General features: G+C 45.8%; 1 protein-coding gene and 1 pseudogene across 1 annotated transcript in view; one reads left to right on the top strand and one right to left on the bottom strand.

The window, feature by feature from the left end:
• The window catches only part of LOC135932508 (uncharacterized), a 30,552-nt pseudogene extending 5,847 nt beyond the window's left edge, over window positions 1-24,705 (top strand).
• Window positions 1-26,495, bottom strand: part of LOC134624375 (junctional adhesion molecule-like) — a 201,842-nt gene that overhangs the window by 119,809 nt on the left and 55,538 nt on the right. The gene's annotated exons all lie outside the window — the stretch shown is intronic.

Below are 26,495 nucleotides of genomic sequence, written 5' to 3' on the forward strand. Positions count from 1 at the left end.
TTACTCTCACCTCTGACACTGAGAGTCACTGATTTCTGTAGCAGCATGTGTCCATCCTTGTTGTAGACGCTGCAGGTGTAGACTCCACTGTCAGTGAGGTGGAGTTCTTTCAGGGTCAGACTGAGGTCTCCATCTTTTACTTGCTCGTTCTTCACTTCTGTGCGACTTTGTATGTAAGACTGGTTTTGGTCTCTCTGATAAACGTGGACTTTCTTGTCTTCATGTTTCCACTCCGCTGTGACGTCCTGAAGCTTGATATCAGTTGTAAATGGCAGCAGGACAGACTGAACCCCTTTAACTGTTTCCACCATCTGAACCTCAGGAACTGAGAGGAGAATATGAGACAGACAGACAGATGTCAGTGAAGGTGATCCTCCATCATCTACAGTTATTATAGTTTGATACTTTCATTGTTTTTATTTAGTGTTGGCCTTTTCTTTTGAATTCAGTTTAGTTTCTGTCAGTTTCCAGAGTGGGTTTGCTTCTTTCACTTTTGTTTTGATTGTGTGTAAATGTTTTATTCAATTCAATTCAATTTTATTTATATAGCGCCAAATCACAACAAAAGTCGCCTCAAGGCGCTTTATATTGTACAGTAGATCGCACAATGATAAATACAGAGAAAAACCCAACAATCATATGACCCCCTATGAGCAAGCACTTTGGCGACAGTGGGAAGGAAAAACTCCCTTTTAACAGGAAGAAACCTCCGGCAGAACCAGGCTCAGGGAGGGGCGGCCATCTGCTGCGACCGGTTGGGGTGAGAGAAGGAAAACAGGATAAAGACATGTTGTGGAAGAGAAACAGAGATTAATAACAGACATGATTCAATGCAGAGAGGTCTATTAACACATAGTGAGTGAGAAAGGTGACTGGAAAGGAAAAACTCAAAGCATCATGGGAATCCCCGGCAGCCTACGTCTATTGCACCATAACTAAGGGAGGATTCAGGGTCACCTGGTCCAGCCCTAACTATATGCTTTAGGAAAAAGGAAAGTTTTAAGCCTAATCTTGAAAGGAGAGATAGTGTCTGTCTCCCGAATCCAAACTGGAAGCTGGTTCCACAGAAGAGGGGCCTGAAAATTGAAGGCTCTGCCTCCCATTCTACTTTTAAATACTCTAGGGACAGCAAGTAGGCCTGCAGAGCGAGAGCGAAGTGCTCTAATAGGGTGATATGGCACTACAAGGTCATTATGATAAGATGGGGCCTGATTATTTAAGACCTTGTATGTGAGGAGCAGAATTTTGAATTCAATTCTGGATTTAACAGGAAGCCAATGAAGGGAAGCCAAAACAGGAGAAATATGCTCTCTCTTTCTAGTCCCTGTCAGGACTCTTGCTGCAGCATTTTGGATTAGCTGAAGACTTCTCAGTGAGTTTTTAGGACATCCTGATAATAGTGAATTACAGTAGTCCAGCCTGGAAGTAATAAATGCATGAACTAGTTTTTCAGCATCACTCTGAGACAGGATATTTCTAATTTTAGAGGTGTTGTTCAAATGGAAGAAAGCAGTCTTACATATTTGTTTAATATGTGCGTTGAAGGACATGTCCTGGTCAAAAATGACTCCAAGGTTCCTCACAGCATTACTGGAGGCCAAGGTAATGCCATCCAGAGTAGGAATCTGGTTAGATACCATATTTCTAAGATTTTCAGGGCCGAGTACAATAACCTCAGTTTGATCTGAATTAAGAAGCAGAAAGTTAGCGGCCATCCAGGTCTTTGTGTCTTTAAGACATTCCTGCAGTTTAACTAATTGGTGTGTGTTACCTGGCTTCATGGATAGATAGAGCTGAGTGTCATCTGCATAGCAGTGAAAATTTATGCTATGTCTTCTAATGATGCTGCCTAAGGGAAGCATGTATAATGTAAATAGAATTGGTCCTAGCACTGAACCCTGTGGAACACCATAATTGACCTTAGTGGGTGAAGAGGACTCTCCATTTACATGTACAAATTGGAGTCTATTAGATAGATGTGATACAAACCACTGCAGTGCAGTACCTGTAATACCTACAGCATGTTCTAATCGCTCTAATAGGATATTATGGTCAGCAGTATCGAACACTGCACTGAGGTCTAGCAGGACAAGCACAGAGATGAGTCCACTGTCAGAGGTCATAAAAAGATCATTTGTAACCTTCACTAAAGCTGTTTCTGTGCTGTGATGAGCTCTGAAACCTGACTGAAACTCTTCAAATAAGCCATTCCTCTGCAGATGATCTGTTAGCTGTTTGACAACTACTCTTTCAAGGATTTTTGATATGAAAGGAAGGTTGGAGATTGGCCTATAATTAGCTAAGACTGTTGGGTCTAGAGATGGCTTTTTGAGTAAAGGTTTAACTACAGCCAGCTTGAAGGCCTGTGGTACATAGCCGATTATTAGAGATAGGTTGATCATATTTAAGATTGAAGCATTAATTAATGGCAGGACTTCTTTGAGCAGTTTTGTAGGAATGGGGTCTAAAAGACACGTTGATGGTTTGGAGGAATTATTTATTGAAGTTAACTCAGAAAGATCAATTGGAGAAAAAGAGTCTAACTCAACATCAATGGTACTAAGAGTAGCTGTAGATAATATTACATCTGAGGGATGATTATTGGTAATTTTTTCTCTAATGATAAAAATTTTATTTGTGAAGAAGTTCATGAAGTCATTACTAGTTAACGTTAAAGGGATGGTTGGCTCAACAGTGCTCTGACTTTTTGTCAGCCTGGCTACAGTGCTGAAGAGAAACCTGGGGTTGTTCTTATTTTCTTCAATCAGTGACGAATAGTAAGATGTTCTGGCTTTGCGGAGGGCTTTCTTATAAAGCAGCAAACTATTTCTCCAGGCTAAATGATGATCCTCTAAATTTGTGACACGCCATTTCCTCTCCAGTTTACGAGTTATCTGCTTTAGGCTACGTGTTTGAGAATTATACCACGGAGTCAGGGACTTCTGATTTGAGACCTTAGTTTTCACAGGAGCTACAGTATCCAGAGTCGTACGTAGTGAGGAGGTAAAATTTTTAACAAGATAATCGACCTCTGTTGGAGTAGCGTTCAGATAGCTGCTCTGCTCTATGTTGGTACAGGGCATTGAAGATGATAACAGTGGGCGGATTATATTCTTAAACTTAGTTACAGCACTTTCAGAAAGACATCTACTTTGATAAAGTCTACTCTCCACTGCTGTGTAATCAATTATTGTAAATGCAAATGTTATCAGGAAATGATCAGACAGCAGAGGGTTTTCAGGAAACACTGTTAAATGTTCAGTTTCTATGCCATATGTTAAAACAAGATCTAGAGTGTGATTAAAGTGGTGGGTGGGTTCTTTTACATTTTGAGAGAAGCCAATTGAGTCTAATAACAGATTAAATGTGATGTTGAGGCTGTCATTTTTAGCATCTACATGGATGTTAAAATCACCCACAATAATTATTTTATCTGAGCTGAGCACTAAATCAGATAAAAAGTCTGAGAAATCAGAAAGAAACTCTGTGTAAGGCCCAGGTGGACGATAGATGATAAGAAGTAAGACTGGTTTCTGAGTTTTACAGCTGGGGTGGACAAGGCTAAGCATCAGGCTTTCAAATGAATTAAAAGTCTGTCTTGGTCTTTCGTTAATTAATAGACTGGTGTGAAAAATTGCTGCCACACCGCCCCCTCGGCCTGTGCTTCGAGGTTTCTGGTAGTTAGAATGACTCGGGGGTGTTGATTCATTTAAACTAATATAATCATCCGGCTGCAACCAGGTTTCTGTAAGGCAGAGTAAATCGATTTGTTGATCAATTATTAAGTCTCGTACTAACAGAGACTTGGAGGAGAGAGACCTAATATTTAATAATCCACATTTCACTGTTTTACTCTTTGGTTCAGATGTGGAGACTGTATTGTTCTTTCTTTTTGATTTTTTATGTTTAAGTTGTTTGTTGCTGGTTTTTGGTTTGTTTTTTGTCATTTTGGGAGCTGACACAGTCTCTATGGAGATGGGTTTTTGGGGGGGTAGCAGGAGGAGAGAAGCTGCAGAGAGGCGTGTAAGACTGCAACTCTGCTTCCTGGTCCCAACTCTGGATAGTCATATTTTGGGGGGTTTAATAAATTGGTCCATATTTCTAGAAATGAGAGCTGCTCCATCCAAAGTGCGATGGTTGCCGTCTCTCCTAACAAGACGAGGTTTCCTCCAGAAGGTTTGCCAATTATCTATGTTAGTTTTTGTTTAATTTTTATTACGTGAACTCTTAGTTTTAGTCTCTAAATTTTTTTTTTGTTACTTATAAATCTATACCTATTTTGGACGGTGGACAAACAGCTGTAACACTCACCTCTGACACTGAGAGTCACTGATTTCCGTAGCAGCATGTGTCCATCCTTGTTGTAGACGGTGCAGGTGTAGACTCCACTGTCAGTGAGGTGGAGGTCTTTCAGGGTCAGACTGAGGTCTTTAGTGTTCAGTGGGTCTTTCTTCATCTCAGTGCGCTGTTTCTGATCTTGGCCCTTTAAGTGACACTGGTCTTTACCAATCTGATACTCACGGACCATCTTGTTTTTGTGTTTCCACTCCACTTTGACATCCTGGGTGAAGCCTTCTTTGATTTTAAAGGGCAGCAGGACAAACTCCTTCCCCTGTGTCACCTCCACCATCTCCAGCTGGTACTCTAAAGAGAAAACAGAGGAGAACATAGTCAGAGAGACAACATCCTTTACATCTAGATGACTCATTGTAGAGACGTCAGGTCTGAACTTCCTGGAGCCAGGAGATTTTCTGACTGAGGCCAGACCCACAAAATCAGACACTTCCTTTGATAGATCCAAATCTTGTATCGGTTAAAGGACTCAGTATAAGATTTGGGGACCGATGAGCTACTAGAAGATGGATCTTCAAAGTCCTCATCCCCACAATGTTGTGCACCATCAGACTCTTCTCTCTCACTACATGAGCCAGTAAAAATTTTGGCTTCTTCATTAGTTGGAAATGCTTCCCTAATTTTGTGATTGTTAGTCTATCTTTGTCATGGCCTTGAGCTGTTTGACCTAGGGTTTTTAAGTCTTTTAGCAGTCATGTCATTTGTAAAGTTTTTATTTACATATTCTGTTTGGTTCTTCATTTGTGTGTTTTTAGTGTTTATGTTTTATAATTGTACTTTTCTTAAGTGTTTTTAGTCTACTTCTTAGTTCTGGGTTGTATTAGAGTTTAGTTTTTCTCTCAGTGTTTCTTGTTCCATTTTTTGTGTGTCTGCATTTCCATGTTTAGTTATCACTTCTCACTTCCTGCTTTATTGGATAGTTATTCATCCCTTGCTCTTTACTGTGAGTTTTACTTCCCTCATCTTATTATCTGTTCTTTTACATCTGTGTCTCATTTTCCCAACTGTCTCTACTCCCCTGATTACCCTTCTCTGTGTGTATATATAGTGCTGATTTCTCTCAGTCCTGGTCAAAACATCAACTCTACTTCTCAGTGAATTTTCTTCATGTACTTTTGCTGTATTTCTTCTATTTCTTTCAGCCCAGTGTATTTCCAAGTTCCACGTTCCGCTAGTTATGGTTTTCAATTTTCTTTTAGACCTTATATGTTCCCCTATTTGACTTTCCTCTAAAACAGCCTAACAAAGATTCAAATCCTCTCTTCATTTAGAGCTCTCTGGTTATTTGTGCCATAACTTCAACATTAAATATAAAACAAGCTCAAACTGAAAGAGCACAAAGAGCTATCAATTTAAAATATATTGGAATTAATAAACATTAGACTGTGACACAGTCCTACATATCAAACTGAGAAAACAGTCTGCTTTGATGGTGGACTTGTTCTGTTTTCCTACAGAGCACCACGTCATCTTCTTATATCAACATCTGCCAGTCTGTGTACAGGGAATGAGGAAACCCCGTTCATTTACTGAGATCAACAGCAGACTTTCCAGTGTAAGACTTCATAAATATGTGAACATGAGCTGACTCTGGAACAGCTTCTATACAATCATGGACTGTAAAACAGAGGCAGGTGCCACCCTCTCTCTCCTGCACTGTACGGCTCAACTCACATACAGCAAACCTGCACTGATTCTACATATGTCACATTCCCATGATGCATCACAGGCTGTTTGATTGGATCTTTTTCACTGAGGATTTGTAATGTGGACAAACAGATGTTACTCTCACCTTTGACACTGAGAGTCACTGATTTCTGTAGCAGCATGTGTCCATCCTTGTTGTAGACGGTGCAGGTGTAGACTCCACTGTCAGTGAGGTGGAGGTCTTTCAGGGTCAGACTGAGGTCTCCATTTTTTATTAGCTCGTTCTTCACTTCTGTGCGACTTTGTATGTAAGACTGGTTTTGGTCTCTCTGACAAACGTGGACTTTCTTGTCTTCATGTTTCCACTCCGCTGTGACGTCCTGAAGCTTGATATCAGTTGTAAATGGCAGCAGGACAGACTGAACCCCTTTAACTGTTTCCACCATCTGAACCTCAGGAACTGAGAGGAGAATATGAGACAAACAGACAGATGTCAGTGAAGGTGATCCTCCATCATCTACAGTTATTATAGTTTGATACTTTCATTGTTTTTATTTAGTGTTGGCCTTTTCTTTGGAATTCAGTTTAGTTTCTGTCAGTTTCCAGAGTGGCTTTGCTTCTTTCACTTTTGTTTTGATTGTGTGTAAATGTGTCAGGGTCCTGGGTAGGAGCGACCCAGGATCCCTGAGCAGTTATAGACTTATGTTATTGTATGTATATTTGGTGTTGCTGCCCCTCTTCTTCCTGTTTGTGGATGTGTGTGTGTGTGTGTGTGTATACGTGTTTCTGCCAGCGCCGGTTTGCGGGCGCCTTCAGGCCTGATGGGTGTGGCCCTGCTGGCGGACTGGCCACACCCGAAGCCACACACCTGCTCCTGATCAGGCCTCGTCGGGGGAGCTACTTAAGAGAGTCTTGGAGCTCCCACCGACGCGGGATCATTGAGTTAGACTCCCAAGCCAGTGTGTTAGTGCAGGAAGTTCTGATCGTGTTTGCCCGCAGGGGTCAGTGTCTAACGACTGCTTCCATTGTTTTCCCCTCAGGAGGAGCGTGGAGAGGAAGGACAGCACGCACAGGGTGTGCAGAGTCACGACAGCGGGGAGCACGAACACGGACGCCACTGGAAGACACACACGGGAGTCTTGGGGAGCACGGGGATTAATTGTACATCGTTATTTACTACACTGTAAATAAACGCACTGTTGTTATTCATAGCTCCGCGCCTGGGTCCTTTTCCCCATACCCCCACGGTCTGCCATGCCGAACCGTGACAGAATGATCCCGCCAAGCATGGACCCAGCGGTCTCTGAGGAGAGGCTCAGGAAGGAGGTAATGGACAAAGTTTACAGACTCTGTGAATTATGGTGGGAGAAGCCCGCGGAGGGGTTGCGTCGTGCCGTGGAGAGGCGGCTGCAGGAGACGCTGTTTAAATTCCCCTGGCTGGTGGACTCCCTTAATTCAGTTGTCCTGGACTTCCTGCTTTCAACCCTCCACCTCCACTCTCCTACTCAGGCTGCTCACCAGCCCGGTCAGCTGGTGGATGCACAGCCTGACACGCCGGCCCCGACGTCTACCCGGAAACGACGTTCGCGCCGCCGGCGTTCCTCACCGCAGCCGACTTCCCGGACATCTCAAGAGCCGGTTGTGGTGAGTAATAAGGACACTTTTTCATTTCTCACCCCATCTGCTTCTTCGTTTACAGTGGATGGTGACGCCGCTGACGCTGCTGTAAGCCAGCCAACAGTACAGCTAGCGTCGCCTCATTCAGCGATCTCCTCACCGCTCACCTCTTCACCATCTGTAGCAGTGCCTCCTGCTACAACGCCACCCATACCTGCTCGGCCCGAGCCGGAGCAGCTCTGCGAGCCACCAGCTGAGGAGCCGGAGCAGGAGCAGCTCTGCGAGCCACCAGCTGAGGAGCCGGAGCAGGAGCAGCTTTGCGAGCCACCAGCTGAGGAGCCAGCGCCGCTGCTGCTGGAGGACCTCAACGAGCCGGAGGGACCGGTGTTGCCAGCAGAGGAGCTCGGCGAGCGGAAGGAGCGTGGCGAGCAGGAGCAACCCGCGCCGCAGCCGGAGGAGCTCGGAGGTCCGGAGGGACCTGCTCAGCCGGAACTGGAGGTCAGTGTGCCGGTGGGACCTCCACGTCTAGCGCACCCTCCACGCCGCCCACCTCTAGCACGCCCTCCACGCCATCCACGTCCAGCGCATCCACGTCAGCGACCAGCGCTTCATAGACCTTATGCCACTCCTCGCTGTTGCTTACCGGAGCAGCGTCGTTGCCGTCGGACCCGAGGCAGGCCGCCGGAGGAGCAGCGCCGCCGCCACTGGACCCGGGGCAGGCCGCCGGAGGAGCAGCGCCGAGGTCGGCCGCCTAAAGTGTCCATCTGCCATCATGGGACCCGAGGTAGGCCACCTGAACTCCTTTGTGATGGGCCGCCTGAGACTGTTTTGTGGCGTTTTTCTTTTTTGCGCCGCTGCGGGATGCGCGGTCTGACTCTGGGACTGTGACCTGGGAGGGTTTGTGATTTCTTGTTTTTGCTTGTTTTGGTTCTGGCCCTCCGTCCTGGACCCCGCCGCCACCTGCCCTGGGTTGGTTGTGCTGTGGTTTTGTTTGGTTTTGTTTTGGGTCGTCAGGGGCCGACCCTTAGAGGGGGGGTACTGTCAGGGTCCTGGGTAGGAGCGACCCAGGATCCCTGAGCAGTTATAGACTTGTGTTATTGTATGTATATTTGGTGTTGCTGCCCCTCTTCTCCCTGTTTGTGGATGTGTGTGTGTGTGTATATACACGTGTTTCTGCCAGCGCCGGTTTGCGGGCGCCTTCAGGCCTGGTGGGTGTGGCCCTGCTGGCGGACTGGCCACACCCGAAGCCACACACCTGCTCCTGATCAGGCCTCGTCGGGGGAGCTACTTAAGAGAGTCTTGGAGCTCCCACCGACGCGGGATCATTGAGTTAGACTCCCAAGTCAGTGTGTTAGTGCAGGAAGTTCTGATCGTGTTTGCCCGCAGGGGTCAGTGTCTAACGGCTGCTTCCATTGTTTTCCCCTCAGGAGGAGCGTGGAGAGGAAGGACAGCACGCACAGGGTGTGCAGAGTCACGACAGCGGGGAGCACGAACACGGACACCACTGGAAGACACACACGGGAGTCTTGGGGAGCACGGGGAATAATTGTACATCGTTATTTACTACACTGTAAATAAACGCACTGTTGTTATTCATAGCTCCGCGCCTGGGTCCTTTTCCCCATACCCCCACGGTCTGCCATGCCGAACCGTGACAGAATGTTTAGTTTTTGTTTAACTTTTATTACGTGAACTCTTAGTTTTAGTCTCTAAATTCTTTTTTGTAACTCATAAATCTATACCTATTTGGACGGTGGACAAACAGCTGTAACACTCACCTCTGACACTGAGAGTCACTGATTTCCGTAGCAGCATGTGTCCATCCTTGTTGTAGATGGTGCAGGTGTAGACTCCACTGTCAGTGAGGTGGAGGTCTTTCAGGGTCAGACTGAGGTCTTTAGTGTTCAGTGGGTCTTTCTTCATCTCAGTGCGCTGTTTCTGATCTTGGCCCTTTAAGTGACACTGGTCTTTACCAATCTGATACTCATGGACCATCTTGTTTTTGTGTTTCCACTCCACTTTGACATCCTGGGTGAAGCCTTCTTTGATTTTAAAGGGCAGCAGGATAAACTCCTTCCCCTGTGTCACCTCCACCATCTCCAGCTGGTACTCTAAAGAGAAAACAGAGGAGAACATAGTCAGAGAGACAACATCCTTTACATCTAGATGACTCATTGTAGAGACGTCAGGTCTGAATTTCCTGGAGCCAGGAGATTTTCTGACTGAGGCCAGACCCACAAAATCAGACACTTCCTTTGATAGATCCAAATCTTGTACCGGTTAAAGGACTCAGTATAAGATTTGGGGACCGATGAGCTACTAGAAGATGGATCTTCAAAGTCCTCATCCCCACAATGTTGTGCACCATCAGACTCTTCTCTCTCATTACATGAGCCAGTAAAAATTTTGGCTTCTTCATTAGTTGGAAATGCTTCCCTAATTTTGTGATTGTTAGTCTATCTTTGTCATGGCCTTGAGCTGTTTGACCTAGGGTTTTTAAGTCTTTTAGCAGTCATGTCATTTGTAAAGTTTTTATTTAAATATTCTGTTTGGTTCTTCATTTGTGTGTTTTTAGTGTTTATGTTTTATAATTGTACTTTTCTTAAGTGTTTTTAGTCTACTTCTTAGTTCTGGGTTGTATTAGAGTTTTATAATTAGTTGTAGATTAATAGAGGTTTGATCCTTAGTAGTCTGTAGACACATGTTGTGTGCATTCCAGAGCACTCTGGCTTTCACACCCACATTTTGGGAGCATGGGAGAGGTCGTACCTTCTCTTATTGTTTTATGGTAGGATAAACGTATCTATGTCTGTTTTAGGCTAATTGCATTTTGTTTAGATGAACTGCTGGACTTCCAGGCCAGCAGGTTTAGGAAGTCATTTATGGGTTCATATACACACACACACACACACACGGTATTCTTTGTTCACATGTATACCTATGTAAGATGTTATATGTTAATGAACCTATGCATATTCATGTAACCACAATAAAAGGAGTGCTATGGGGAACCTGGCTGAGAGTCTGACGGAGGTTAAGTGGTTGGAACGACACTTGGCTCCAGACAGGCCTCCTCATGCATGAGTAACACAAAGACATTGCCTACTTGTGTCTTATTCTTGCTGTGTAGCAAATTGTCCTGAACGTTCCAGTGAATAGGTTTATGCTACAAACCTATCATTAATTGGTCCTTCTTGAGCCGGATCCTTGGAATCGACGTTCACCGAGGGGAAAAGGGACACGCCAAAAGACTGACGTCGGCCAGGACTTATAGAGGTCCTGCAGCAAAGCCCCGAGGCGTGAGAATTCGTCATCGGGCCGGTGGATTAGCCGTCTGTTTTTCTCCTCGATGGATGACGATTGACGGGATCTGACGGGACTGATGCTGCACGCAATGAGCAACACCAAGTAAGTTCGAAGAGCCCGACTCTATAACCGTGTGAGTGTGTTGACCCTTAGCCACTTTGTGGTTCTAAGTACGGTGTTTTTCGCTACTTTGTGGAGCGATAGGTACAGACCACTTTGTGAGGTACTGTAGTGAGTCCTCCGCCACTTTGTGAGGCATTGAGAAGTTCCGCGGGGTCCAGACTGTGCTGGACAATAGGCCTATTTTGTGTTGTTGTTGTTGTGTGAGTGTGTTTGTGTGAGTGGGTGAGGAGCAGAACACGCGGTCTGTGACGTCAGCTGTTGTTATTATTATGGGTTCCCAAGCAACCAAGAGTGCATCAGAGGGTGACGAGAAGTTTATGATGAAATTCACTCCTAGAAGCACAAAGTATTTAGGACATTTAGGAAAAGCAGGAGCAGGAAAAGAGAGCGAGAGAGGAGGAGGATAGAGTGCGACAGGAGTTTGGGGATGCCGCAGCACAATATTTAAGCCCTTATAACACTAGAGCCAAAACTAAAAGGGATGAGATGGGTGCAGCTGGTATGCCTGTCTACCCTGTCTATGCAGCAGATACCTTTCCCATGGTGGAGGTCGCGAATCCCCATTTTGGTGTTGCAGGTGACCCAAGCCGTGTTATTTGTGTTTACAGGCCATGGACTGAATCTGAATGTGCAGAGGCATGTAAAGGTTTAGGAGACCCGTTGACTAATGTTGATGAATTTATCGCCCGACACAAGCAACTCTGCTCCTCGTACCGCTTAAACGGCCAGGAAACAGAAGCCACTTTTAGGAAGTGTCTCACATATAACTGGGCTCGGGTGCGAGGCACCTACACAGGGAGGGATGGTAATACCGTCCTACCCTATGGCCATGACAATTTAAAAGGCCAAGTTGATGGGGTCTATGAGCGTCTTAGAACTACCTTTAAAGCTTCTGTAGATTACAACAAAATTGCCCAAGGTGTGCAGAAAGAAGCAGAGGATGTTCATGAATTCAGGGCGAGATTAGAGGAAGTTTTCAAAGTACATAGCGGCCTTGAAGAGAGTGCGGAGAAGGCCAGCCCATATCAGCAGCAGTTAAAACATGCTTTGATGAATGGCTTTCATTCACCCATTGCTGATTTCATCAGAAAACAAAATGTTAGTCATAACACTGACGGGTCCGTTGAATGCATGAACTGGGCCCGCCATGCACAGGAAGTCATTAAAAATAAAAAAAAGAAGTCACAAAGTTCTGCGGCCGCTACCTTTTTAGCAGGTGAAATTTTATTTCAGGGACAGGCTGGAAGAGAGCAAAATAGAGGCAGGAGTAGGAGAAATAGGGGCTCATGGCAATTTAGGGGGAACCGTGGCAAAAAGAATGATATATGCTATGCATGTGGGGAAAAGGGGCACCACGCAAGAGAGTGCCCTGATCGCATGCCTGAAGAGTATAGATGTCCTGATGCAGGAAACCCTTATTATAATAAATGACTAGCACCTGTTGACACTGCTAACACACACACATGTACAAATGATCCCTTAGTTTCCCAGAATTTACAACAGCCTGTGTTTCAGACTCTAGATTTAACTGAAGTATTGTTAAATCTGTCAGGGAAAGAAGTAAAACCAGTTTGGACGTTGACTGTGCAAGGAAAAACTGTTCAATTTCTGTGTGATTCAGGTGCAGATAAAACTGTTTTAAAAGATCATGTGTCAGGAGTTGACCCTTCAAGTGGCACAATTTATGTGAAGTCTGCAAATGGTCAGTTAAATCAGCATAGAATCTCTAAACCAGTGTGGATTAGAGATCCTACCACAGGAGAAGCAGCTCAGGGTCCAGTTGTAATGTGCCCAACTTGTCCGGTGAACCTCTTGGGAAGAGATATGATGATGAAACTTGGAATTTCAATAATTCCAACATCCATTGGGATGATAGCTGCAGGGAAAGGAGAAACTGCTGAGACAATGGTTCATCAGGACAGTGGGGATTTGCATTATTGCTGGACACTTGACCTGTCAGCCTCCAGACCTGATCAAATAAACTGTAAACTGTTAGTTGCAGCTGAGGAAATGTTGACAACCAGCCACGACACACAGGCGCCAGAAGACTTGCATGTCACACTGAGATTTAAGACCACGCCTGGGCCTGATGAGGCCTACACAGATAAAGTGCTGAAATTAGGGCCACAGAGAATCACCATAAAAGCAATATATACTGATGGTGAAACCATGGCTGGATGTAGTGTGATCCTTTCTGAAGCTGCACAACAACTTTTTACAGGGCAGACACCACATGTTTCACTGACAAAGAGTGGCATGGCTGAGTGGACAGACTTAGCATCTCTAGTGAGGCAGGGGGAGAGTGTTGGAATGTGGCAGCAAGCTGGAGGGGGTTGGGAATCATACATGCAGTACAACATCTTTCGTAAAATGCTGGGATGGGTGACACATACTACACCACAAACACATTTAAAGGGGGGTGAGAATGACAAAACAGAATGATATGTTGTAGATGTCAGAGATCACCCGGAGCTTAAACAGGTTCCAGAGAAGCTCTGGTCTACTGGGAAGACTGATGTGGGGTTAATGACAACAGCAAGTCCAGTAGTAATAAAGCCCAAAACGTCTTTTAGGCCAAGAGTGAAGCAATATCCCTTGAAGCCTGATGCAGTGGAAGGCATTAAACCAGTAATAGAGGACATGATTAAAGCAGGAATACTAGTTGAAGCTCCACAGGCAGTATGTAACACACCCATCTTCCCAGTTAGAAAGGCTGATTCACAGTCATGGCGCATGATTCAAGACTTAAGAGCTGTAAATCAGGCAGTGGAGAGTATAGCTCCATGCGTCCCCGACCCCCACACCTTGTTAAACCAGCTTAACCTCCTAAGACCCGAACTCTTCCACGACATGCATTTTTAATTTCTCTTTGATATTTGGGCACATTGGGGCCTGATGAATGTAAAAACAAAGAATTTCCAGATTTTTTTTTTTTTTTTACCTTATTTTTGTTTTTAAGAAAAATGAGAGCCACAAATGAGGATATTCATTTAAAATTTTGATAGAACAGTAGCAGTATAATGTCCTCGTAAGTGGATATCAGGCCCATGTAGAGCAAAATTGAGTATTTTGGTCTAAATAACCAAAAATGTGATGTCCACATATGTGGACGGCAGGTCCTAGGAGGTTAAACCAGACAAGACACACTTCACTGTGGTGGATTTGAGTAATGCTTTCTTTTCCATACCAGTGCATGAGAATTCACAAGGCTGGTTTGGTTTCACGTATCAAGGCAAAAAATATACATACACCAGATTGCCGCAAGGTTTTTGTGATAGTCCTACAATTTTCACACAGAATATTACAAATTGTCTGTCTGATTTTGTAGTTCCATCACATTCACAGATGTTGGTATATGTCGATGACATTTTAATTGCATCCAATTCAGAGCAGAACTGTAGGGCCATATCATTGGCATTGCTAACTCACTTAGCTGAAACAGGTAACAAGGCCTCACTTTCAAAGCTACAGTGGGTAAAGACAGAAGTGAAATTTTTAGGACATCTGCTTAGTGCTGCAGGGAAGAGCATACATCCAGAGAGGAAAACAGCTATTTTGGCAGCACCTAGGCCAGAGACAAAGAAACGCATGATACAATTTCTAGGGTTGCTAAATTTCTGTCGATCGTGGATGCCCCATTACGCTGAAGTTGCGTAGCCATTATTAGATATGATGTACAGTAAACCTTTAGCTATGTCAGAAAGTTTGAGTTGGACCGCTGAGGGGGAGCAAGCTCTGTGCATGCTGAAACAGATGCTGACAGGAGCATCAGTTCTAGGTCTTCCAGATTATAACAAGCCTTTTGTTCAAACTGTTGACTGTAAAGGGCATTTTATGACATCCATGTTAGTGTAGCCGGATGGGCTACTCGCCTTTCTTTTCTCTCTCTCGCTCGCTCGCTCTACTGCTCTTGTTCTCTCCTGCGCTCGCTCTCACTGCACAACTAGGTTAATTGGGAACCCACCTGCATATTGATTGCAGGGTGGCGTCAGCCCGTATAAAGCTAAGCCGGTGTTTCTCTGGATTATTCCTCCCATGCATTCAGCGCAAAGCAGCAGTAAATGCTGGTACTCTGCGACGGACTGATCAGCAAGAGTAGATCATATGACAGCCACAGCGCGGCTGTTTGTTTTATTCCGGCGTTGCGGAGAGAGGTGCTCGTGTGATCCCCACCAGTGAGAGTATAGCGCCTCCGGTCCTGGGGGTTTGATCGCTGCTTTCACCTCTATGGCAACTCGCACAGCCTTAATTGAAGAATCAAGACGCCTGCCTAGCCGTTGTTGTGAGGGCTCCTCCTCGGTGGAGCCTGCTGTCTTGTCTTGTCTGGTCTTGTTTTGTCTATTTTGTTTTATTCTGTTTTATCTTCTCGTGAGACTGGTTTTATTAAGTAGGCCTACCATTTCCTGGTTCGCCTGGTTTTATTTTATTTTATCTCTGGACTGTTGCGTGTGCCCACGCTTCTGTGATCGGGCTGAAGCAATCCTTTGCCCGAGTGTCGTGCCGGGAATTTTAAATTGCCTCAGTTGCCGGTCTCAGCCTGTGGGGAGCCAGACCGGCTTGCGATTGAGGCTTGGACAATTACTACCAGCACGAGTGGTAGTTTGACCCGTGGGGCATAAGCCTTCGTGTGTGTGTGTGTGTGTGCATGTGCAATTTCTTTTATTAAAGTTATTAAAGTGTGTTTTAGTTTTTTATGATCTGTAGCGAGCCAGACGCTCAGTGTCCTTTTATTCGTTTAACGTATTTTTCTGTTTTATTTCAGTGAACGGAGGACGTGCCAGTGGCCCTGGGACCTCAGGTGGTGGGTCGTTTTCACACTTTCTGTTGTACAGCACTGGGTGGGCTGCAGTGATTCTCTTTTTTTTTGTGTGATTTTCTTTTGGGTCCACGGCTGCTGGTAAGTCCAAGTTCCATGATTATTTTATTGTACTTTTAGGACACTGTCAACAAAGACGCTACATTTTGTTCTTCTAATATTTTATTCTTTATTTCTTTTACTATAAATAAAACTGTTTTAATATTGGAGCCAACCTGCCTCAGTGTGCATCCTTGAATCTGTGCAGCCTCTTTTATTCCTTTTTATCTATTTTTCTTAAACATATATTTCCTGGGGGTGAAATTCCCCTAGGTGGCGTTGTCATTTTATTATTTCTTTTATAACCCCGCCGACCACTTGGTCACATTAGCGCAAAAATGTGGAGGTAGAATGAAGCCAGTGGCTTATTATTCTAAGAGGCTGGATTCAGTGGCTTGTGCCTTACCTCACTGTGTGCGATCTGTGTGTGCAGCCGCTGAAGCCATAAAGTGTTCTGGTGAAATTGTTTTGTTTCACCCCTTGACCCTGTTAGTTCCACATGAGGTGGATGTTTTACTGCTGCAGACTAAAATGACATTCTTGTCACCTGCAAGACACTTATCTCTAATGTCATTGTTGCTCTCCCAGCCACACATAACTATTAAGCAGTGTACAACTTTGAATCCCTCTACACTGTTACCCACAGAGGAAGAGGGTACACCACATGTGTGTCGTGAGCATGTGGAAACACAGTGTAAACCTAGAAGTGATTTAACAGACATACCACTCACTGAGGGTAAGGTTTGGTTTGTTGATGGTTCAAGTTTTAAAACGGCAGAGGGAAAGACTAAAACAGGCTTTGCTGTTGTGGATGATGTGCAGGTCATCCGTGCTGGGCAGTTATCGCATTCCATGTTTGCCAAAGCAGCTGAGATAGTGGCTCTGATGGAAGCCTGCAAAGCAGCTGAGGGGCAGGCAGTGACTATATATACAGACAGTCAATATGCCTATGCCACACTTCATTTCTTTGCCACTCAGTGGTCAAGACGAGGCATGACAACATCAACAGGGAAACCTGTGGAGCATGCAACACTTTTACAGAGCCTGTTGAAAGCAGTCTTACTGCCCAGTAAAGTTTCGGTTTGTAAATGTGCAGCACACACACGTGGCACTGACCCTGTTGCATTGGGCAACGCCTTTGCAGATAAAATTGCAAAGGAAGCGGCCCTTGGAACACATGGGGTTCATATTCTGGCATCTCAGGAGCAAACTGTGCTCATTACACATGATGTGTTAGCAGACATGCAGTCACATTCACCTCCAGCTGAGAAGCAGCTGTGGCTCACTAAAGGAGCGAGCCTGAGAGGTGATGTCTATTATCTTTGTGATAAACCTATATTGCCTAAGAACTTATATAGGACTGCTGCAATTTTGAGCCATGGGCTCTGCCATGTCTCCACAGCCGGGATGGTGGCAGCAGTCGAACAGCAGTTTTTCACACTGGGATTCAATGCTTATTCAAAACATTTTTGTAAAGCATGTTTAATATGTTGTAAACATAATGCTCAGGGGAACCTCAGACCTAGAAGAGGAAGGTTTCCCAGACCCAGCCACCCATTTGAAGTAATCCATATGTATTTCATTGAGTTGTCTAACTGTAACACCTACAGGTACTGCCTGGTAGTTGTGTGCCCGTTCTCAAAGTGGGTAGAAATTGTCCCCACTAAGAAAGCAGATGCTATTTCAGTGGCTAAGGCAATATGCAAAAATGTGATCCCAGAGCATGGGATCCCCCAGACTATATACAGTGACAATGGTCCTCATTTTGTGAATGAAGTAACTGAGAAAATGTCACAGCATCTGGGGATAACACTGAAAAACCACTGCTCATACCACCCACAAAGTGCAGGGCTGGTTGAAAGAACTAATGGCACAGTAAAACTGAGACTCAGGAAGACAATGGAGGAAACAGGCAGAACATGGGTAGACTGCATTGAGCTAGTGAAAATGTATATGAGAATCACGCCAGCTGATAATGGCCTAACTCCCTTTGAAATAATATATGGCAGGCCATTTAGAGTTCCAGTGTTTTGTACCGATAATGATAAAGCAGAAGAAGAAAACACACTAGCAGACTGGATGATTAAAATGCTGAAAAGCAAAGAAGTTATGAGTGCAAATAATCTGCCAGATGATTCTGTTTCTGTACAGGAAGAACGTCTGAAGCCAGGGAACTGGGTGCTGATAAAGGTCATAAAGAGGAAGTGCTGGTCGAAGCCACGGTGGGACGGACCATACCAGGCTCTGCTGACAACACCAACAGCTGTGAAAATCGCAGAGTGACCCACCTGGATACACCAAAGCCACTGCAAGAAGGTGACACACATCCAGGCCAGCTCGGAGTAAGTGGCCACAGGTACTCATCAGAATGGCTGGAAAAGTGTTGTCTACCCTGCTGGGTGTAATGGCTTTGATGTGATCATGGTCAGCAGTGGAGACCCTGTATGTCCAAGGAACCCACACCCAATACCCTCATGGCTATTCTACAAACTTTTGGTGGCAGTTTATGAATACAACTGCTCACTTGAACAATAGGACGGACTGCTATGTGTGTGCTCATATGCCGTTGTCAGCATATACATCTGGACTGTGGCCGTACAGCATACCAGAGGACGGAAGTTGGTGTCTGTTAGGCTTAGCAACTCATCCTGGCAACAGTCCCCATGTCCAAGGCCAACTATAGTACACCTCTGAACATCACCTGTGTTATAGACAGTGTTGTTATTAATATATGTTTGGGGGCGTTGCACCCCGGAACCTTCAGAGGTTTTTCAGGGTCCTCCCTGCCGGAATGTTATGTGTGGGACAGTTTCCTGTATGTGTTGCGACTAGCTGTGGTTGTTTAAAAAAGTGGTCAGTAAATGTCCTGAAATTGGCACTTGAGTTTCCGAGCATTTTTATTCTGAGGTTATAACACCTTTTTGGCGACGAGGACAAAAGGCGAACGCGGACAGTTTTGAGTTTTTGCTATAGATTTTGCCGTCGGACTACCACTTCGCATCTATGGCTACGATCAGATCGCTCACGGAGTTCGCCGAGGGGGACGGGGACTGGATTGAATATGTCGAGAGGCTGGAGCACTTTTTCTTGGCAAACGACATTTCGGACGAAGGGAAAAAAAGGTCAGTTCTTCTCAGTGCGTGTAGAGCGAGGACCTACAAGTTGATACGTAACCTGACGACGCCTTGGAAACCCGGGGACTTCAGTTTCAAAGAACTGGTGACGCTGGTGCAAAATCATCACTGCCCGAAACCCTCCGTGATTGTTCAGCGGTTCAAATTCCACACTCATTCACGCAAGCCGGGAGTTTCGGTGGCTACGTATGTGATGGAGCTGAGACAGCTGTCGGAGCACTGTGAATTTGGAGGCATGCTGGATGACATGCTCCGCGACAGGTTGGTGTGTGGTATAAATGATGATGGCATGTAGCGTCGGTTGTTAGGGGAGCCCACACTGGACTTTAAGAAAGCTTTGGAAATTGCTCAGGCAATAGAAACGGCAGCTAATAACACTAAAGACATTCGGAAAGCTAACAACAATATGCACTCAACCAAGGTGCATCATGTATCTCAGAGTGTGAGGGGCAAACCGAGGGAGCTTTTGGAGTGTTACCAGTGTGGGGGAGCACACTTTGCAAAGGACTGTGTTTTCAAAGACAGTACCTGCCATAACTGCAAGAAAAAGGGGCACTTAGCCAAGAAATGCAGGGGCACTAAGGAGAAATCAAAGAAGGACCGGAAGACAAAACACAAACTAAACACACATCACCTGCAGAGCATGGCGCCTGAGGAGGATGACTGTGTTTTCAACATGTTTAATCTGGTTGGCTTTGATAAGTGCCGTGCGGAGCCCATCTATGCCACTATCCAGGTAAATGGGAAGGAGCTACAAATGGAGGTGGATACAGGGGCCTCAGCTTCCGTGATCAGCCAAGCCACCTACCACCAGTGTTGGGACTAACGCGTTATTAAGTAACGCGTAACAGTAACTACGTTGTTATTGTGGTAACGAGCACGGTAACTAGTTATTATGCCAAAACCAGGAACGCGTTACTCGTTACTGGGATTTAGATAGGCTCGTTACTCGTTACTTCCACAGATTCAATAACATTAGCAAGTGGTGGAAGCCAGCAGGTGGATGAAGGAAAAGGGAGGCAAGAAGAGAGACCCGAAGCGGCCGCTGGTCCGCGTGTCAGGTGAACTGAACTTCAGGTAAGAAGTTATGACCTGCAGTCTATCGGAGTCAGATATAAACCAAGTTTAGGTGGAGTTTATTTTCGGTATGATGACTTTTTCGTACTGCGTGCTAGCTTGCATGACGGAGTTTCTATACAGCTGGGTGGGTGCTATGTTACTGATGTTGAACTTTATTTTGTTCATACGGTTAATTATTAGAGTTGCCAACCGTCCCGTAAAAAACAGAATCGTCTGGTATTCAGAGAAAATATTACGCGTTTCGTACTGAGGTGAAAAGGAACACAGTTTGTCCCGGACTTCAGCTACAATGAAAAAGACACAAAGCTGAAGCTGCACAGCTGCCTCTTCTTCTTTCATTCTCTCCTCTCCTGTTTCTACTTCAATCACGAAACTGATCAATGATCAGCTGATCGGCTTTTCTCTCTTGTTTATTTATCGCCCACTTTGCGCCAGAAAGAGGAAACCAGCGGATGTCGCGTTAAACAACAGCAGCACGTTTAAGCTTGATCAGCTGTTGTTAGAATTTATTTAATATTAATTGCTAGTATCAGCTGATGTTTGCTGGAGCCACAGCTGTAAAGCTGCTGGTCATGATATCGGTTTGGTTATCTGGTGAGAGGGAAACATGCAGATGAAACCAGGAGATGTCCTTACTGAATCATCAGAGCTGAACAGGTGATGTAGAAACAGGTTTACCTTTTAGGTGACATGAATGAGTTGAAGGGAAGTTATGAACTGTTTCTGAGAGACAAATAACACCAGGATCCTTTTCTAAGTAGCTGACAGCTGGTAACTGTGCAGGGGCAGGTCTAGCAAAGTGTTGCCAGGGGGGTAGGTAGGGCATTAACAGGGAAAGGGGGGCACAAGGAAATACTTTTCTTTATTATTCTCATTTAAAATGTCTCGCTTTAAAAAAAAATAATTATCTGAGTCTTACAACAAACAATTGATAGATTGATACATATATACCATCAGAACAGTGTACATCACTGTCACAACAGTGTTTATTTTCATTCAAAGGCTTTATGATTTTTCCTATAATGGTGGGCCGGTCTCTAGTCAAAATGCCCGGGACTATTTTTTTGTCCCAGTCCAGCTCTGTATGCAAGCTCATCTGCAGTCTGGTGTTACCTACATCTTCCTATTCAGAAGGCAGAATTTCCAAGTTCTGAGTACAATCAAAAGCACCACGACTGCAGTTTTTGTGTTGGATGTAAAAAGCAGGCTAGAATCATGGCGGCGGTCAACGACGGTCCAGGCGTGGGATTTCTCTCGTGGAAATGTGCACATTATTTTTTCCTTTCTATTGGTAGGTGGCACAGTGCACTTGTGGCAAGTAAGCAAGCTTGAAGACTGGCAATCTTGCTGGGTATCCAGTTACGGAAGCAACACATTAACAAGAGAATTCTGAGTAAAACCAAAGTTACTTTCCCTAGTAACTAGTTACTTTGAAAGTAACGAGTAACTTGAAGTAACTGAGTTACTTTTTTAGAGAAGTAACTAGTAATGTAACTAAGTTACTAATTTAAAGTAACTTACCCAACACTGCCTACCACAGCTTGTGGCACTCGGGCGGGGCACCAGCTCTCCAAGCGACTGAGATAAGCCTGAGACAGTACACGGGTGAATGCATTCCCCTGCTTGGTGCCATAGAGGTGCATGCAGCATATCAGGGTCAGGAAGCTGCAGCAACACTACTGGTGGTGAAAGGGGAGGGGCCTAGTCTGCTGGGTCGTGACCTTCTGCAGAAAATCCGCCTGAACTGGAGGGAAATCAGGTATGTAACTGTAATAGCAGAATTACTGGGAAGGTATGCAGATGTGTTCAAGAATGAATTGGGCACTCTCCGGGGCACCACTGTGAAGCTGTGTGTGGATCCTTTTGCCCGGCCACGCTTTTTCAAACCACGCACTGTACCATACGCCATGAAGGCCAAGGTGGAAGCGGAGTTGGAGAGACTACAAAAGATAGGGGTCATTGAGCCAATAGAGTTCTCGGACTGGGCAGCCCCGATTGTACCAGTGTTGAAGGAGGATGGAGGGGTGCGTATATGCGGTGATTACAAACTGACAGTAAACCAAGCCTCTCGGCTCGACGCCTACCCTCTGCCTCGAGTGGATGACCTGTTTGCCACACTGGCAGGTGGTCAGACATTCACAAAGTTGGATATGAGTCATGCTTACCAGCAGTTGCTGCTGGATGAGGAATCAAAAAAATATGTGACAATAAACACACACAAGGGGCTGTTCAAGTACAACCACCTCGTGTTTGGCGTTGCATCCAGTCCGGCTATCTTTCAGCGCACCATGGACAATCTTCTGCAAAACATTTCTGGTGTTGCTGTTTACTTGGATGACATTTTAGTTACGGGTAAAACAGAAGAGGAGCATCTGCGTAACCTTGAGCAGGTGTTGAAGAAGCTCTCAGAAGCAGGGTTGCGTTTGAAGCGCAGTAAGTGTGTTTTCCAAGCCCCTAGCGTGACATACCTGGGTCATCGCATCTCTGCTCAGGGCCTGTCCCCGCTGGAAGAGAAAGTGAGGGCAGTAAAGGAAGCCCCGAGTCCAAAGAATGTAACTGAACTAAGATCATTCTTGGGCTTAGTGAACTATTATGGGAAGTTTTTGCCTGACCTCTCCAGCATGCTTGCTCCCCTGTATGGGCTACTGCACAAAGACAGTCAGTGGAGGTGGTCCCAAGCACAGGAGAAGGCCTTCAGACAGATAAAAGAACTGTTACAATCGGCACCGCTCCTGGTGCATTTTGATCCGGAGAAGGAGGTGGTCCTGTCCTGTGATGCCTCCCCGTATGGCATAGGAGCTGTTCTTTCACATCGCATGGAAGAGGGGGAAGAGAAACCGGTCGGATATGTGTCACGCACGCTCACAGCAGCAGAAAAGGGCTATTCACAGCTTGAGAAGGAAGGCTTAGCAATAGTTTTTGCTGTGAAACGATTTCATCAGTACCTGTATGGCTGCCCATTTACTGTTGTTACAGACCATAAGCCCCTCCTGAGTCTCTTTAGTGAAACAAAAGGCATCCCACCCATGGCTTCAGCCCGGGTTCAGCGCTGGGCATTAACACTGTCGGCATACCAGTATCGCATTGTTTATAAGGCGGGACCTGAAAATGCGAATGCAGATGCTTTCAGCCGCCTCCCCCTCCCGGAGGTCCCTGACCAGTCGAACATGCCCCCAGAAACTGTGTTTTTGCTGGACAGGCTGGCGAACACTCCGGTCTGTGCTAAAAACATCAAAGCATGGACTGAACAGGATCCAGAGTTATCTCAGGTTAAACAGTGGCTGTTGCAGGGCTGGCCAGCAACAGTGGAGCAGGATCAGCTCAAACCGTATGCCAAGCGTCAGCAGGAGCTCAATGTTCAAGATGGCTGCATCCTGTGGGGTTCCCGAGTCATTGTTCCGCCTCCAGGTCGGTCACATATCATTGAAGTGTTGCATGAGGCTCATCCAGGGATTTCTCAAATGAAAAGTCTGGCAAGGTCATTCGTGTGGTGGCCGGGAATGGACAGTGCCTTGGAAGACAAGGTAAAAGCCTGTTCTCAATGTCAGTCAAACCAAAAAATGCCACCACCTGCCCCACTCCACCCATGGGAGTGGCCTGGCCGTCCATGGTCCAGGATTCATCTAGATTTTGCCGGCCCCTTTTTGGGCCACATGTTCCTGGTGTTGGTGGATGCGCATTCAAAATGGTTAGATGCCCACATAACGCCAACCATCACAGCCCCAGTTGCCACAGATACACTCCGGAGAATCTTTGCAACCCATGGATTACCTGAGGCAGTGGTCACGGACAATGGGCCCACGTTCACAAGTGGGGTTTTCCAAGAATTTATGGAGAGAAATGGGATCCGACATATCCGCACCGCACCCTACCACCCTGCCTCCAATGGCTTAGCGGAGCGCGCCGTGGAGACACTGAAAGACAGTCTGAAAAAAGTGCCAGGTCTTTCAATAGAAAAGAGGCTCTGCCGTTTCCTGTTTCAGTATCGCATCACGCCTCATACAACCACAGGCTTGTCCCCAGCAGAGTTGCTGATGGGGAGGAAGCCCAGATCTCATCTGGATCTTCTTCGCCCAGATGTGGGAGCCAGAGTCACCCAGTCACAAAGTGGGCAGAAGGTGAGACATGATCTACATGCCAGAGGCTGTGTTTTCAAGCAGGGAGTATGTCAAAAACTTTACGGGTGGCTCACAGTGGCTGCCTGGCGTCATTCACCACACTTCGGGACCAGTATCTTTTGTGGTGGAGTTATTGGATGGCAGACGAGTTCGCAGGCACAAGGATCATGTGAGAGCCCGCACGGACGGAGCTGAGAAGAGGGCTCAGAGTGGTTCGCACGCACATGGTGGAAACAGGGCTGTGGACATTGTGGGGCCTCAGAGTGGTTCACCCGGAGGGGAAGTCGTGTCAGCAGCCCCTGAGATCGGGATTGGTTCTTCAGTATCACCAGAAGGGCTGGTGGAGCAATCTAAGTCACCTGAGCCGAACCCAGCCACAGGAGCTCAGCAGGCTCCTAGCCTGGAGAACCCAGCAGCAGGACTGAGAAGGTCAAAGAGGCAGCACAAGCCCCCGGAAAGACTGAATTGTTAAAATAATGTGGTGTTGAATTCTCCCTCTCTTTTCGTACGTATACATAATACTATGTTGTGGGTTTTTGCTTAAGGGGAGGGAAGTGTTATAGACAGTGTTGTTGTTAATGAATGTTTGGGGGCGTTGCACCCCGGAACCTTCAGAGGTTTTTCAGGGTCCTCCCTGCCGGAATGTTATGTGTGGGACAGTTTCCTGTATGTGTTGCGACTAGCTGTGGTTGTTTAAAAAAGTGGTCAGTAAACCACCTGAAATTGGCACTTGAGTTTCCGAGCATTTTTATCTTGAGGTTATAACAACCTGGAGTAAGTCGCCACTTCTGAACGTGAATTGTTCTGGGCGAACTGACTTATTGGCCTGGCCTCAAGTGTCAGACCCACTGCCAGACATAATATTGCTGAACAAGCTGAACGCAGCTCAACTGCCGGTGTGTGTGATGAACAATGGAACACTGTCAGTGGGAGAGCTGCCGCTTCGCTTATGTGGAAAGATATACACCTACTGCCCTCTGGAGAATGAGAGCAGGTGTATGAAATGCCTGACCAGTGCAAAGTGTGCTGAGAGCTTGACATTGAGGAGGACTGAATGCAAGTTCAACCTGGCTTACAGAATACCAGTAGAAGCAAAGAGGTCGAATTGGACAGGCTGTGCGAGGACAGCGCCGAGTAGTAAAGGAACAAGAGTGTTGGCTGATTGGTATTTTATGTGTGGACATAAAGCCTATCTATCACTCCCTGAGGGATGGGGAGGAGTATGTGCCTTGGTGAAGTTGTCGGATCATATCTTCTTCATGGATAGAGTTGAACATCACCCTAGCAACCGACGGAAGCGTGAGGTGGATATAGCCTCACCAAACTCTTTTGGAGTGACAGTAGACACTGGAGTGCCGCGGGAATTCCGCATTTGGAGTGGAGGAGCAAAGTTCTTCCAAAGTCTGATCCCAAACATTGGAGTTGCAGAGGTGCGGGATCACGTGGAGATCAACCGGTATGCCCTACTGCGACACATTAATCTCACTAAGACTCTGGGGACAGCCTTAGCGGAGGAGCAAAAGGCCATCAGAACGATGGTACTGCAGAATAGGCTGACCCTGGACTTCATAACGGCATCACAAGGAGGAGTGTGTAAGCTGATTGGAGAGACATGTTGTACGTTTATCCCAGATGGATACACGACTGGAGGAGACATCTATGAAGCACTGCAGAACTTAACTGCTCTGCAGAGATATGTGGCGGACCACACATCAGGAGGAGACGCGTCACAAGGCTGGATAGCCTGGTTGACATCTGGACCATGGTGGAATATGTTCTTAAAGTTTTGACTCCCATTCTTACATTGTTGGCGTTGTTTTGCTTGGTTACAGGTTGCATCCTGCCATGTGTAAGATCGATGGTGAATAAAATGATTGCTAACACTTTTACCAACTACATACTGTTGCAGCAGAGTGACATGGATGCTAAGGCTAATGTGTGTGTATGAAATGAAGCCTGCACTGAAAATGTTGACAAGTGGTGTAGAGCTGATGATATATATATACGCCGTATAGCCTTAAAAAATGACAATACAGGGTGGAGATGATGGGTTTAGATTTTATTATTGTCATTTGTGTTGTAAAGGCTCACCTTTCAGCACATTCACTTCACCAGATGCACCTTGTTTCCTTTCCTCACCTTTGATTGGGTGTGGTGCTTGGCCTTAATTGCACTCACCTGTCACTCGTTATATAAGGACTGCACCCACCTACCCCTCACTCTTTCTTCACTTCCACATTGGGCGGCAGCTGAGAGATAGCA

The sequence above is a fragment of the Pelmatolapia mariae genome, linkage group LG3_W (genome assembly GCF_036321145.2).
Source record: "Pelmatolapia mariae isolate MD_Pm_ZW linkage group LG3_W, Pm_UMD_F_2, whole genome shotgun sequence".
NCBI lineage: Eukaryota > Metazoa > Chordata > Actinopteri > Cichliformes > Cichlidae > Pelmatolapia > Pelmatolapia mariae.